This window comes from Macaca fascicularis, chromosome 14 (genome assembly GCF_037993035.2).
Source record: "Macaca fascicularis isolate 582-1 chromosome 14, T2T-MFA8v1.1".
NCBI lineage: Eukaryota > Metazoa > Chordata > Mammalia > Primates > Cercopithecidae > Macaca > Macaca fascicularis.
The window spans coordinates 24,215,508-24,227,035 of NC_088388.1; the positions used below are offsets into that span (position 1 = coordinate 24,215,508).

The 11,528-nt window shown below is 39.5% G+C and overlaps 1 pseudogene; it reads right to left on the reverse strand.

The window, feature by feature from the left end:
- Nucleotides 1-481: 481 nt before the first annotated feature.
- On the reverse strand, nucleotides 482-3,705 carry LOC107127342 (large ribosomal subunit protein uL6 pseudogene; annotated as a pseudogene).
- Between the last annotated feature and the right edge of the window lie 7,823 nt (nucleotides 3,706-11,528).

Below are 11,528 nucleotides of genomic sequence, written 5' to 3' on the forward strand. Positions count from 1 at the left end.
TCCCTCTTTCCTTGCTCAAAAAAAGGCCTTGCCTGTCCCTAACTCTGATGCCTCAGATCTGTCTGAGCACATAACCAAATCATACCCCCAGATTTCCTTGTATATCTATCATTTCTTCAGGGCTTGAAGAGCCACTTTTCTTCCCTTTAGAGAGGTATCAAATTTGGTTACCATTATTTTATGTGCCACTTAAAGCCATTGATAGAATGTTTGACTCTTTTCAGAAGTGTAACATCATAGTAGCACTGCAAAACATGTCAAACTGGACATCTTTCAGGCTGAGGGAATTCTGAGGCAGCATTCAATGTGAACTGTTATCCATCTTCTGTAGCAATATTTCTCTTTTCTTACAGAAACCCCACTCTTTTTTCTTCATAGCTCTTTTTATATCTCCTCTAATTAACATAATGCCATTCTAATCGCTTTGATGAAATTAGTAGGTTTGTTATTTCGATATCTTTTTGTATGATTGAAAAATAATCTTCTCTTTGCTTGAGTTTTTTTTTTTAAGAAAACATCTCAAATCAATAGTTTTTTTTTTTTTTTTTAATTCCATCAATAAAGTATTGCAAATAGGTCTTAGAAATCACCTGGCATCTTGTTTCTGAAGCTGGACAACTCTTAGGTCTTATTCATCAGACTGCTGAACTGTTCCTTTTTCAGAGACATGGATAGTATCCAAAAAGATTCTGATATTCTTGTTTTTAACTGTTACAGCTTTCTCAATCAAAGTAGCGGAACTTGAAACAAGCCCAGTGTCATTTACTTCAAGGATTAACTCATCTTTCTGGGACTGAGATACTGAACAACCAGCACCTGGCCTCTGCAGATGTATTTTTCACCCAAGACATTTCTAATTCAACCAGATCCCGTTTGTCATGGGTAATGATGTTGATGGAGAAGTGAGCTCACATGGACCTCATGTTGCAATGGAAGCCCAGTGCAACTCCCTTGCTCATGTTCTATTCATGACTACAAAGAGCGCAAACAATAGTCAGCTCCTTCGTATTTCCCCACTACTTGCCAACCCAGAGCCTCTTCTTTCTCTTTCCAAGGAGACTGAGATCTACACTGATGTGGTTGAAGTCCCTCTGCAAGGTCTCTCTGGGGCCCTTAACAATATTTGTTTGTCCTTTCAGAGTGATGTTGACATTTTCTGGAATGTTGACAGTTGGCTGAGAATGTCTTTATTCTTGCAGTAGATGCAGCAAGAAGCTACTTCGCTTGATTTTTAAGAACGGTTCTTTGTTAAACAAACAAACAAACAAAAAACAAGTGTCACGTTTCTTTCACAGCCCTCAAAGGAACCTAATATAATTAGAGACTTATAAAAGTCAGTAGTTCTGATATAAGAGGGATTGAAAATTAAAAGAAGGCTGGAGACAGATGAAAAGGGCATGTAACTGAATTTGTCTGTCTTCAGATCTGTTGTATCCCCAGCCCAAACTCTAGTCTATTATGTTCAACATGATTCAGAAGTATAACAGTTATCTCAAACATAACTGAGCTCTTGATTAGTCCCCATGCCCCCATGACATGACTGTTACTCTTTCAGTGTTCTCCTTCTAGTAATGGGGATATTTTTCTTCTAGTTGCCCAAACTGAAAAATTGAAGTCATCTTAACTCTTCTCCTTACACCACACATACAATCCGTCCATAAATTCTTCATACTCTATCTTTAACTATATCCTGGATTTAAGCACTTCTTATTGCCTTCACTGCAACAACTCTGCTCCCTTCTACCACAATCTTACCTAGATTATTGCAGATGTCTCTTAATTGGTGTCTCTGTTTCCATCACTGATCTTCCACAGTTTATTGTCTACATAGCAGCAGTACACATAAGTCATACTTTGTCGTGTCTGTGCTTAAAACCAGTAGCCTCCCGTTACGCTCAAAGTAATTTCCAAATCCCTTAACATGATATATAAGACCTTAGTTTATTTGACCTTCAGATATTTCATTGTTCTCATTTTTACTATTTCACCATCTCTCACTGTACTCCAGATTCCACAGTCACTTTGCTATTTCGAGAAACTCAAACATTTGAGATACACTGCCTCTTAGGGTCTTTGCTGCTGCTTTAAAATGTTCTTTTCTTTCCTTCCTTCCCTCCCTCCTTCCTTCCTTCCTTCCCTCCCTCCCTCCCTCCCTCCTTCTTTCTTTCTTTCTTTCTTTCTTTCTTTCTTTCTTTCTTTCTTTCTTTCTTTCTTTCTTTCTTTCTTTCTTTCTTTCTTTCTTTCTTTCTTTCTTTCTTCTCTTTTCTTTCTTTCTCTCTTTCTCTCTCTCTCTTTCTCTCCTTCTCTCCTTCTCTCTCTCTCTTTCTCTCTTTCTCTCTTTCTTTTTTTCTTAGATGAGGTCTTGCTCTGTCACCCAGGCTGCAGTGTCGTGGTGTGATCTCAGCTCACTGCAGCCTCTGCCTCCTGGGTTCCAGCGATTCTCCTGCCTCAGCCTCCTGGATAGCTGGGATTACAGGTGCCCGCCACCATACCTGGATAATTTTTGTATTGTTAGTAGCGACAGGGTTTTACCATGTTGGCCAGGCTAGTCTGGAACTCCTGACCTCAGGTGATCTGTGCGCCTTAGTCTCTGAAAGTGTTGGGGTTACAGGCATGAGGCACTGAGCCCGGCCCATAAAATGTTCTTATGCCCATATGTGTATGGCTCATAAATAGCCATGAATCCTCTCACACTCTGCTGATGCTACTCCATCAACCAAGACCTTCCGTCACTACCTTACTGAAAATAATAAGCCTTATCACTCTCTATGCACTAGACATTGCTTTTTTTTTTTTTTTTTTTCCATGGCAGTTACGACCACCAGACCTATTGCCCATTGGTATTCATTTATTTTGTTTTCCGTCTCCCCCATGAGGGTAAGAATGAGGTATATTTTATGTTCCATTGGCTTCCCAGTTCCTGGAATAGTGCTTGGCACATGTTAGGTACACAATCTATTTTCTTCCAGTGAATGACTGAAACTACAGCAAGCCATGGTTTGAAATTGGGGTAAAGTAGGGTAAGAACAAGTTATAGAACCAGGGAGAACTTGAGTCTGAATCTTTTTCTGGCTCTGCCCACCCTAATTTTGGCAAGTTGGTTAACTCCTATATGGATAACATATAGAATAACATATATGGATAACATATGTATGTGGGAGACAGAGAGAGAGAATGACACATATAAATTACCTGGCACAGTACATGGTCGTCGGAACTCATTAAAGGTCACTTTCTGACCCTTCCTATTAGGCCCTTCCTTCTCTAAGCAACTCACTCACCTTTCCTGGATGACGTCTTGGCTGGTGTCTTAGACTTCCTTGCTATCAGAAAGAACTCAGTTGAGACCCATAAGGCTCCCACCACTAAAATAATTGGGGTGTCTGTGCCTGTGCTTGTTTGTAAACTTGGCTTGTTACAACCTGTAGACGTGTTTTTCGACAGATGTTTGACATCGTGTGTCTTCCAGCACAGACAGTACCTTGATTTGTGGTGCAATGTACATTCAGGTTGAAAACTGCCATCTAAATTAGTGCTGCATGAGGCAGTTTACCCAGAGCCTCATGCTGCTACCGCTAAAGGACGACTCAAATCCTCTAGCTGTGTGTGGGAGGGAACATGACAGTTCAATTTAAATACCTCTGCAGATGCACTAAGTTCTGAAAGACACATTCTCTGCAGCGCACTGTGTTTCTGTACTGTCATTCTGTCTACTCAGTCTCAGCTGCAGTCTAACAGAGAGGGGAAGAGGTGGCCTGTGTTCTGAATCAACAAGTCGTATCATCAGCATAATAGTTAACAGGTTGACTTCTGGACGAAGACTGCCTACATTCAAATACTGACTTCACAACTCCTTAGCTATATGGTCTGAGCAATCCAACAGCCTCAATTTCCTCATCTGTAATATTGGGATGATCCATAATAGTACTCATCTTTTTGAGTCATTGTGAGAATTAAATAATATCTTTCAAGTAAATCACTTAGAACATTTTCTGGAAAGTTATAAGTTTTAATGCTAAGTACAGATGATTATCATTATGCATGGAATAAGGTGGAAGAGGAGCAATAGTACAAAGATTAATCAGAAACGGCCACTTAATAAACCTGGTTGAATCCCCTAATAAAGACAGGGATGTAACTAACTCTAATACAGAGCAACGTAGAAACAGAAACGAAATGTACTTAAGCCAGTGGGTTACAGGGTAAGGAAGAATTCACTGGAGGCTGAGGATGGAAGTGAGGCATGTATAGGGAGGAAGGAGCTGATTTACTTGTGATCTAGAAACTGGTCCTATTTAAATAGACGTAAGCAATATTTGATACTAAGGAAAGACACAGGCATGATTAAAACTACTTATCTTAATGTGAGAAACTTTGAGCTCAGACTCTTTTATCACATGTTTTTCAGCTTTTAAGTGAGGAAATAGTATTCACATTGGCCAAAGTCGATGAGCAAGGTGTCAGGGAGCCTTTATTATGCACCAGGAGCAAAGCAATTAGCTTTTCAGCCCATCCTAAGCTTCCCAGAAAGGGAGTTCCTGTCTCCATTTTACAGATGAGAAAACAGAACTCGGGTGGGTTAAGTAAATTAAACTTCCGTTAGCTAGTAGAATCTGGCTGTAAACCCAGATTTACATTGTTGTAGATCCTACATTCTTTCCACACTGTCGTGCTACCCGCTAATAGATGCTGAAATGTATTCTTTCTGAATGAATGCAGAATGAATGAATCACTAAGAGGCATTCCTGAATCCCTCTTGGTGATTAGCTCTATGTGACACACCTTTCTTCATGCCATAGCACACAAAAAAAATGGCAATATTTGTCAGACATGCTGAGAAAACTAGATAGGGTTGTCCCTGGCATCTGGCTGCCCTAAGCCTTGCCTGGACTGAGGAAATAAAGCATCTAAAAATATCTTTGATCTTGGTACACTTACATGTTACATACCTGGGCTAGAGGAGGATAATCCATTAACTCAACCCTATTAGCTGCTCCTGCCCCTGTCAGTTTCTCTGGGTTTCACTCAACCACAGGAGAACAGATGGTACAAGGAGATCAGTGGCACAAAGAGCCCCACCACGAGTCCTGCTTAGGACGCCACCAGCAATTCTCCTTTACCACATGATTGAAAGCTCTGTGCAGAATGCATTTCAGAAAACGAGCATCCTCTCCAACACCATTCCTCATTTTCACTGTGCCATGAAACACCATATGTATTTATATCACACGAGTGGCAATGTTTAAAAGAAAAACCTTTTAAATCAGTTTTCACTTTATTCCAAATGATGGGAAAAGATCATTTTGTTTCTCTCTTAGGGATAGGAAGGCAGTGGTTTTTTTTCTTTTTTTTTTTTTTTGTTTTGTTTTGTTTTTGTTTTTTTTTTAAATTTCTTCCCAGCCATCCAAAGGATCTGGTGTTTCCACACCTGTGACAAGTATCCTTTAAGATGTGCAGTGTCTGGGACACATCTGGTTAGATCGGCAGTTCTTGTATAACTGGACTTAAAATGGTGTGGGCTTCTCCTTCCTGACTGAGCAAATTTAACATCCCTCCCGTCTTCAATTTGAGTGTATTTATAATCCTGTATCCAACTGCATCTGGGAATCATTTCATTGTCTGCTTCCTGAACCTGTTTGTGTCATCGGGGCTATTCTGTAGGGTCAGCCCTGTACTTTGAATCCAATTGTTTGTCTTGGACACATTAGTACTTCAAACTGAGCCTTATGTGCTGCGCCTTCTTTCATTCCAAATTGGGAATTCTATTTCGTTCCATGACCTTCAGACATCTACAGACACATGCCAACATACACACTTGTATGCCAAGCAAGGTTCCTTGACAACCAGCCTGGGCAGAGCTCCAGGTCTCCTGCTTACCTGGGTGAGTAACACAGGAAGTAGCAGGGGGTACAATGCAGAGAGGACAAGAATAGCTTCAGTAGTGGCAGCTGAGAAGAAATTGTAGGAGGCAAGTGGGTTGATTCCCTATATATTACAGTTTCTGACTCGGAAAGCAAAGATAAGTTAACTTTTATGTGACATGTTATAGTTTTTGCAATGTTTCTTACATCCTGCTATCTGTTTTTAACTCAAAGCAGTGGGTTTCATATCCATATGTCGGGACTTCAAGAAGAACACTTTCTTTATTGCACTGATTTTGTTAATTTTAAATACCAACCATTGGCTACAGTCCTTTAAAAGGCCACCTTTTTATAAGCATTAGTATTGCCTCATGCATTATCATGTGCTTCTAGAAGGGGATTTGTTTTCTAAGCCAAGAGAATTCAGAGACTTCAGCTCCACTCATTCAGGTTGCAATATGGCAATTTCAAGTTACGGGAGAGGTTGAAACGATGTTGTAGTGATAGCTGAGGGATGGAAAGGAACGAAGAGCCTAAGGGGAGTATGAAAGAGTGAAAGTGAAGTTTAATTGGACAGTGAATGGGGAAAGTGGAGAAAATCCTTTGGTGTTCTTGTCAAAAAACTGGACAGTGGGTTTAATTATATCTATTTATTAATAAGGGGTATATAAAGGGAGCAAATGTCTGGGATTATAGTTTATAACATAAAAATATGGAATTAGAAATTTCAATATTTCAATATCCAGCATTGACTAATGATTTGGTAAGTGGCAGAGTTCTTGCAGAGAGAAAAGAAACACTAGCCATTCTGGAAGGCCATCCTCACACACACTTTCTGAGTGAAGAGAAAGAATAAGACAGGGATTTACAGGAACATAAACCACTGCTCTGTGCAGTCTACGTCTCACAGGAGGATCTGTGAAGTAGAGAAGGCAGGAGTAGGGGTGGAGAGGAGATTCATCATTATCAGCTATTTTTGGCTAGAGGCTAAAAACCGTAAGCTTGTAGTCTCATTAAAAGAGTCTCTCCATTCACTCAACTCTTCATCACTCCGGAAATAGAATATAGTTTTGTGAGAAGACATTTTCTGGCTTTCTGTTCTCCATGAATTCACATACACACAAACACACCCCACACAACACATACACACTACAAATACACCATACACACAAAACGCATATGTACCATACACACCTCACATATATTACACATACACACCACCACACACACACTACACACACCACACACACGCCACACACACACTACACACACCACATGCACACACTACACATATCACACACACCACATACACCACACATGCACCACATATGCACCACACACAGACCACATGCCACATACCACACACACACACCCCACACGTACACCACATACACCACACACACACACACATCAAACACCACACACCACACACAAAAACATTATTTTTGCGCACATAGACATCTGTAGATACCCTCCTATTTCTGGAGGGAGAGCTTTCAATCTTTAGACTCTCTGACCTCTCACGTGGATTCAAGGTGAGAAAAAAAAGGGACTTCAATACCCCCCAAATCTTAGATTTGTTAGAACTGGGAAGAATGTGCTAAAGGTAGATGCACCTTAAAATTAGAATACCTAGCCCAGTTAACTCATCATAAACACATGACCCCACTATGTGATGAGGCAAAAGTTCTGGGTTCTCAGAAGAACTAGTAAGAATTACCAATTTCTTATATTGCCCTTTTTCTCCCACATTTAAATCTCTATAAACTTCACACATTCCCTATCATCCATTGATGTCCAGTTTTTGAAACTTTCAGTGTGTCCTCTGGAATTAACATTCTATTAGCAGCAGAATTGCCTATATTCTCAGAACGTTTTCTGAGCATTTCCTTCATCTTTCCCCTGTTATCCTCTTTAGTGTGGCTATCTTTTCCCCCCCACAACTCCTCAACCACTAGTCCTGGAAGAAGAGCAGCTATCTTCCTTCTCTCCATGTAAGCTTCCAGAGCTTTCCTCTGAAAGCCCTAGCTTGAAATCTCATATCACCATTATATGTCATCTACTTACCACTCCTTGCCAATATTCTTGCTTATCAATCTTTGAGTTACTTCTCTTGATACATAAATGATATTAGTTATTGATTCAATGTTTCTTTCTCTATCACAACTCTACTCTTTATTCTTGGTAATTTCAATGTATATGAAAATAATCTTTCCAGTCATTCTTGGCCTCAATTCCTTGAGCTCCTCTCCTCTCATGATCTGGGTGTCTATGCCACTTTAATTCACAACCTAATTTAACTTCAATCCATCCTAAATTTCAACTGTATATGAACCATGCTCACAATGCAGTGATTACCTTTCTTTTTCCAGATCAATAATTTTATTACTGCAATTTCAATAATCAGTAGACCCTACTGGACATCCATTCTTTTATCCTGCCAATTTTTCTTGGCCCTCAAATCTCTGGTTTGCTTCCACTGCTTTTCCAGCTTAAATTCAATGGTGAATCATTATAATCAGTTTCTTCTTCCATTCCTCTTCAATTCCCTTGCCTCTCTCTCATTTATTAATATTCTTTCATGAAACATTGGTGAAATTCAACTCCCCATCTACCCGGTGTCTCTGGCCATGCAGTTTACTACCTGCAACAGAAAGTCTTGATCTTACTGGCAGGTTCCATATAAATTGATGATGGCAAACAAAAACGCAGGCCTAAATCATGCTATAAATTGTTAGTCAATTCACTCTTTCATTCTTCTACCTCAACAATCTGCTGATGACCTTGTTTCTCACTTCACTGAGAAAAATGACACAATCAGAGAATGATTTACACTCACATCAACCACCCCTATGGAGTCAACCAAAATATAAATTTTGTTGCTCTAGTTGAGCTATCTACACAAAAACCAATATCTTGACCAGGCGTGGTGGCTCACACCTGTAATCCCAGCACTTTGGAAGGCCATGGCGGGTGGATCACGAGGTCAGGAGTTTGAGACCAGCCTGACCAACATGGTGAAACCCCGTCTCTACTAAAAATACAAAAATTAGCTGGGCGTGGTGGCATGTGCCTGTAATCCCAGCTACTCGGGAGGCTGAGGCAGGAGAATTGCTTGAACCAGAGGGGTAGAGGTTGCAGTGAGTTGAGATCGTGCCACTGCACTCCAGCTTGGGTGAGAGAGAGAGATTCTGTCTAAAAAAAAAAAATCTAAAAAACACCAAAAAAACAATCTCTCTATTTGTACACTGAACTCTATCTCTTCTTGCCTACTTAAAAAACAAAAACAAAAAAATCAAAAAATTATCTTCCCTCTCTCATGTGTAAGGCATTGTTTTCCTCTTTACTGGCACCATTCCCATCCATAGTCAAACGTGCTCCAGATTTTTCCCTTTTGAAGAAAAATCTTATGCCATTTTCCCCACCTCCCAGCTTATGTACCATTTCCTCTCTTCTCTTTGCAGCTCGTATCCTTAAAGAAAAGTCCATTTTGTCTGCTGCTGATTCCTCTCTTCTCATTTTCTTTAAAACCTACTAACTCAGGTTTCCATCACTTTCAATGAAAGTGTTGGAAAGTTGCTATATGGTAGAGGCAATGGGCCCTTCTCAATCTTCATCCTATTTAACTACATGTGTTTGACAAATCGTAGTCACTACTTCCTTCTTAAAACACTCCACTCATTTGTCTACCAGAACCTTATATTCTTGGCTTTTTTTATCTCACTTGTCACTCCTTCCTAACCTTCCTTTGCTGGTTCTTCCTGCTTTTCCTGGACTCTTAGAGTTATCTACCCCAGAGATCAGTCTTTAATTCTGTTATATTCTCAGCCTATACTCACTCCCTTGATAGTCTCATCTGATCTCCATGCTATTTGCCAGTCTACCAGAGTTACACCTCTAAAACACACCGAGATTCTCACCTACGGGCTAGTAGATACGACAGCCTGTTCAACATCACCAAGTGGATGCATAGAGAACATCTCAAAGTTAACATGTCCAACTTCTGATCTTCCTCCCAAACTAAACTCTATCTGCAGACCCCACCAACTCAGTTATAAATGTTCTTTCCTACTAGTTTCTGATACCAAAAATCTTGGATGCTCTTGGATTTTAGTTATTTGCTCTCAAACTCTACATTTGATCTCAATGGAGATTCTATTGGCTCTACCTTTACAATATATCCAGAATTTTTAACACTTCTTATCACTCTGTGTGAGCCTTCTAACAGGTCTCTGAAAATAAAATTTCCACTTTGGTTTGGTCCTTTAAACTGTATTCTCAGTATAGCAGCCAGAGGGGGTCTGTCTAAAAATATGTCAGTAAATAGTATAGTATTTCTTTGTTCCAGTCCTTACAGTGCCTCCTATCTCATGCAAAGGAAAACTCAAATGCCTTCCATTAGCCTACAAAGTTGTTAATTTTCCAAGCTCAACTATTGGCTCCCTCCATGCATTTTCCTCCAAATATATCTGGCACTTCACCATTGTTCAGACATACAAAACATCCCCCAGCTTATTGTCTTTGCATGAGCTGCTCCCCTTCTTTTAAGCAGTCTTCCTCCAATTTTCCACTTATCAAATGCCCTTGCCTTCTTCCAATGTTTGCTTAAATGTTTTCGTTACTGTGGGGCTTCTTCTGTTTACTCAATGTAGAATTATGTCCAGCCCCCCACCCACCACACACATGTGCCCTCATACCCCAATTCTCTTACTCTTCTTTTTCTTCCCATATCACTTGTAATTTTCTAACATGGTATATATCCTACTTTTAAAAATTATATGAATGTGGATTATTTAATCTTTATCTCCCTTCTCTATGATGCAGGCACCAAAAGGAGAGAAATCATTATTTTTTTTCAGTAATGTATCCCAATATTCTGAAATAATGCATGGAACATAATATGTGCTCAAAAAATATCTATAGGAAAAAATAGATGATTGAAAGAATAGATGAGCTGGCTGTTCTCAGTTTTGTCCTAAGCCACTTAGACAAACATGTACTTAGAGAGGTAATACAGTCTTTGACATCCAACACAGTTATTTATTTATAATATATTATTTATTGAGAGTATGAGCTTGTATATGTTATTGAATGCCATCAAAGAGATTGGCATAACAGATACTCATCTTTGTTTTGAGGGGGAAAACGGAAATAAATTAAGTCAAACACTTATCATAGTGCTTGGTACATAATAAGTATTCAATAAATGCTGGCAATTACAGTGTGCTTTGTAAATAGTTGCTGTTTTCATTTTCCATCTTCCTCTTGCTTCAGAGGGAAGTAGATAGTAACTATTTTCTTTTGTGACACAAGTCAGTATTTCTGAGCATCTGTGGCTTATAGCTTCCGATCAGATTGTGTCAATAGTGTGCCTGAGTTTAATGAATTTAATCGGCAAGCATATTGTTTGTGCAGGAAAAAAAGCAATTGTCTCTGTGTGATATTTGTTTCTGATTAGCAACAACAATTGCCTCTCCATTTTCAAGCTCTGGTTCATATCAGAGTAATGTTTCTGCAGTGCATACTAGATGAAAATGAGATTAGATTTTCTTTCACTGACAGCCTGACTACAAGCCTTTTAAAGGTAAAAACAAAATACTCCTACACAGGGCACGAGTTCTATTTCTTTTAAATAGGATGTCATATTGCAAATAGCATAATGCAGCT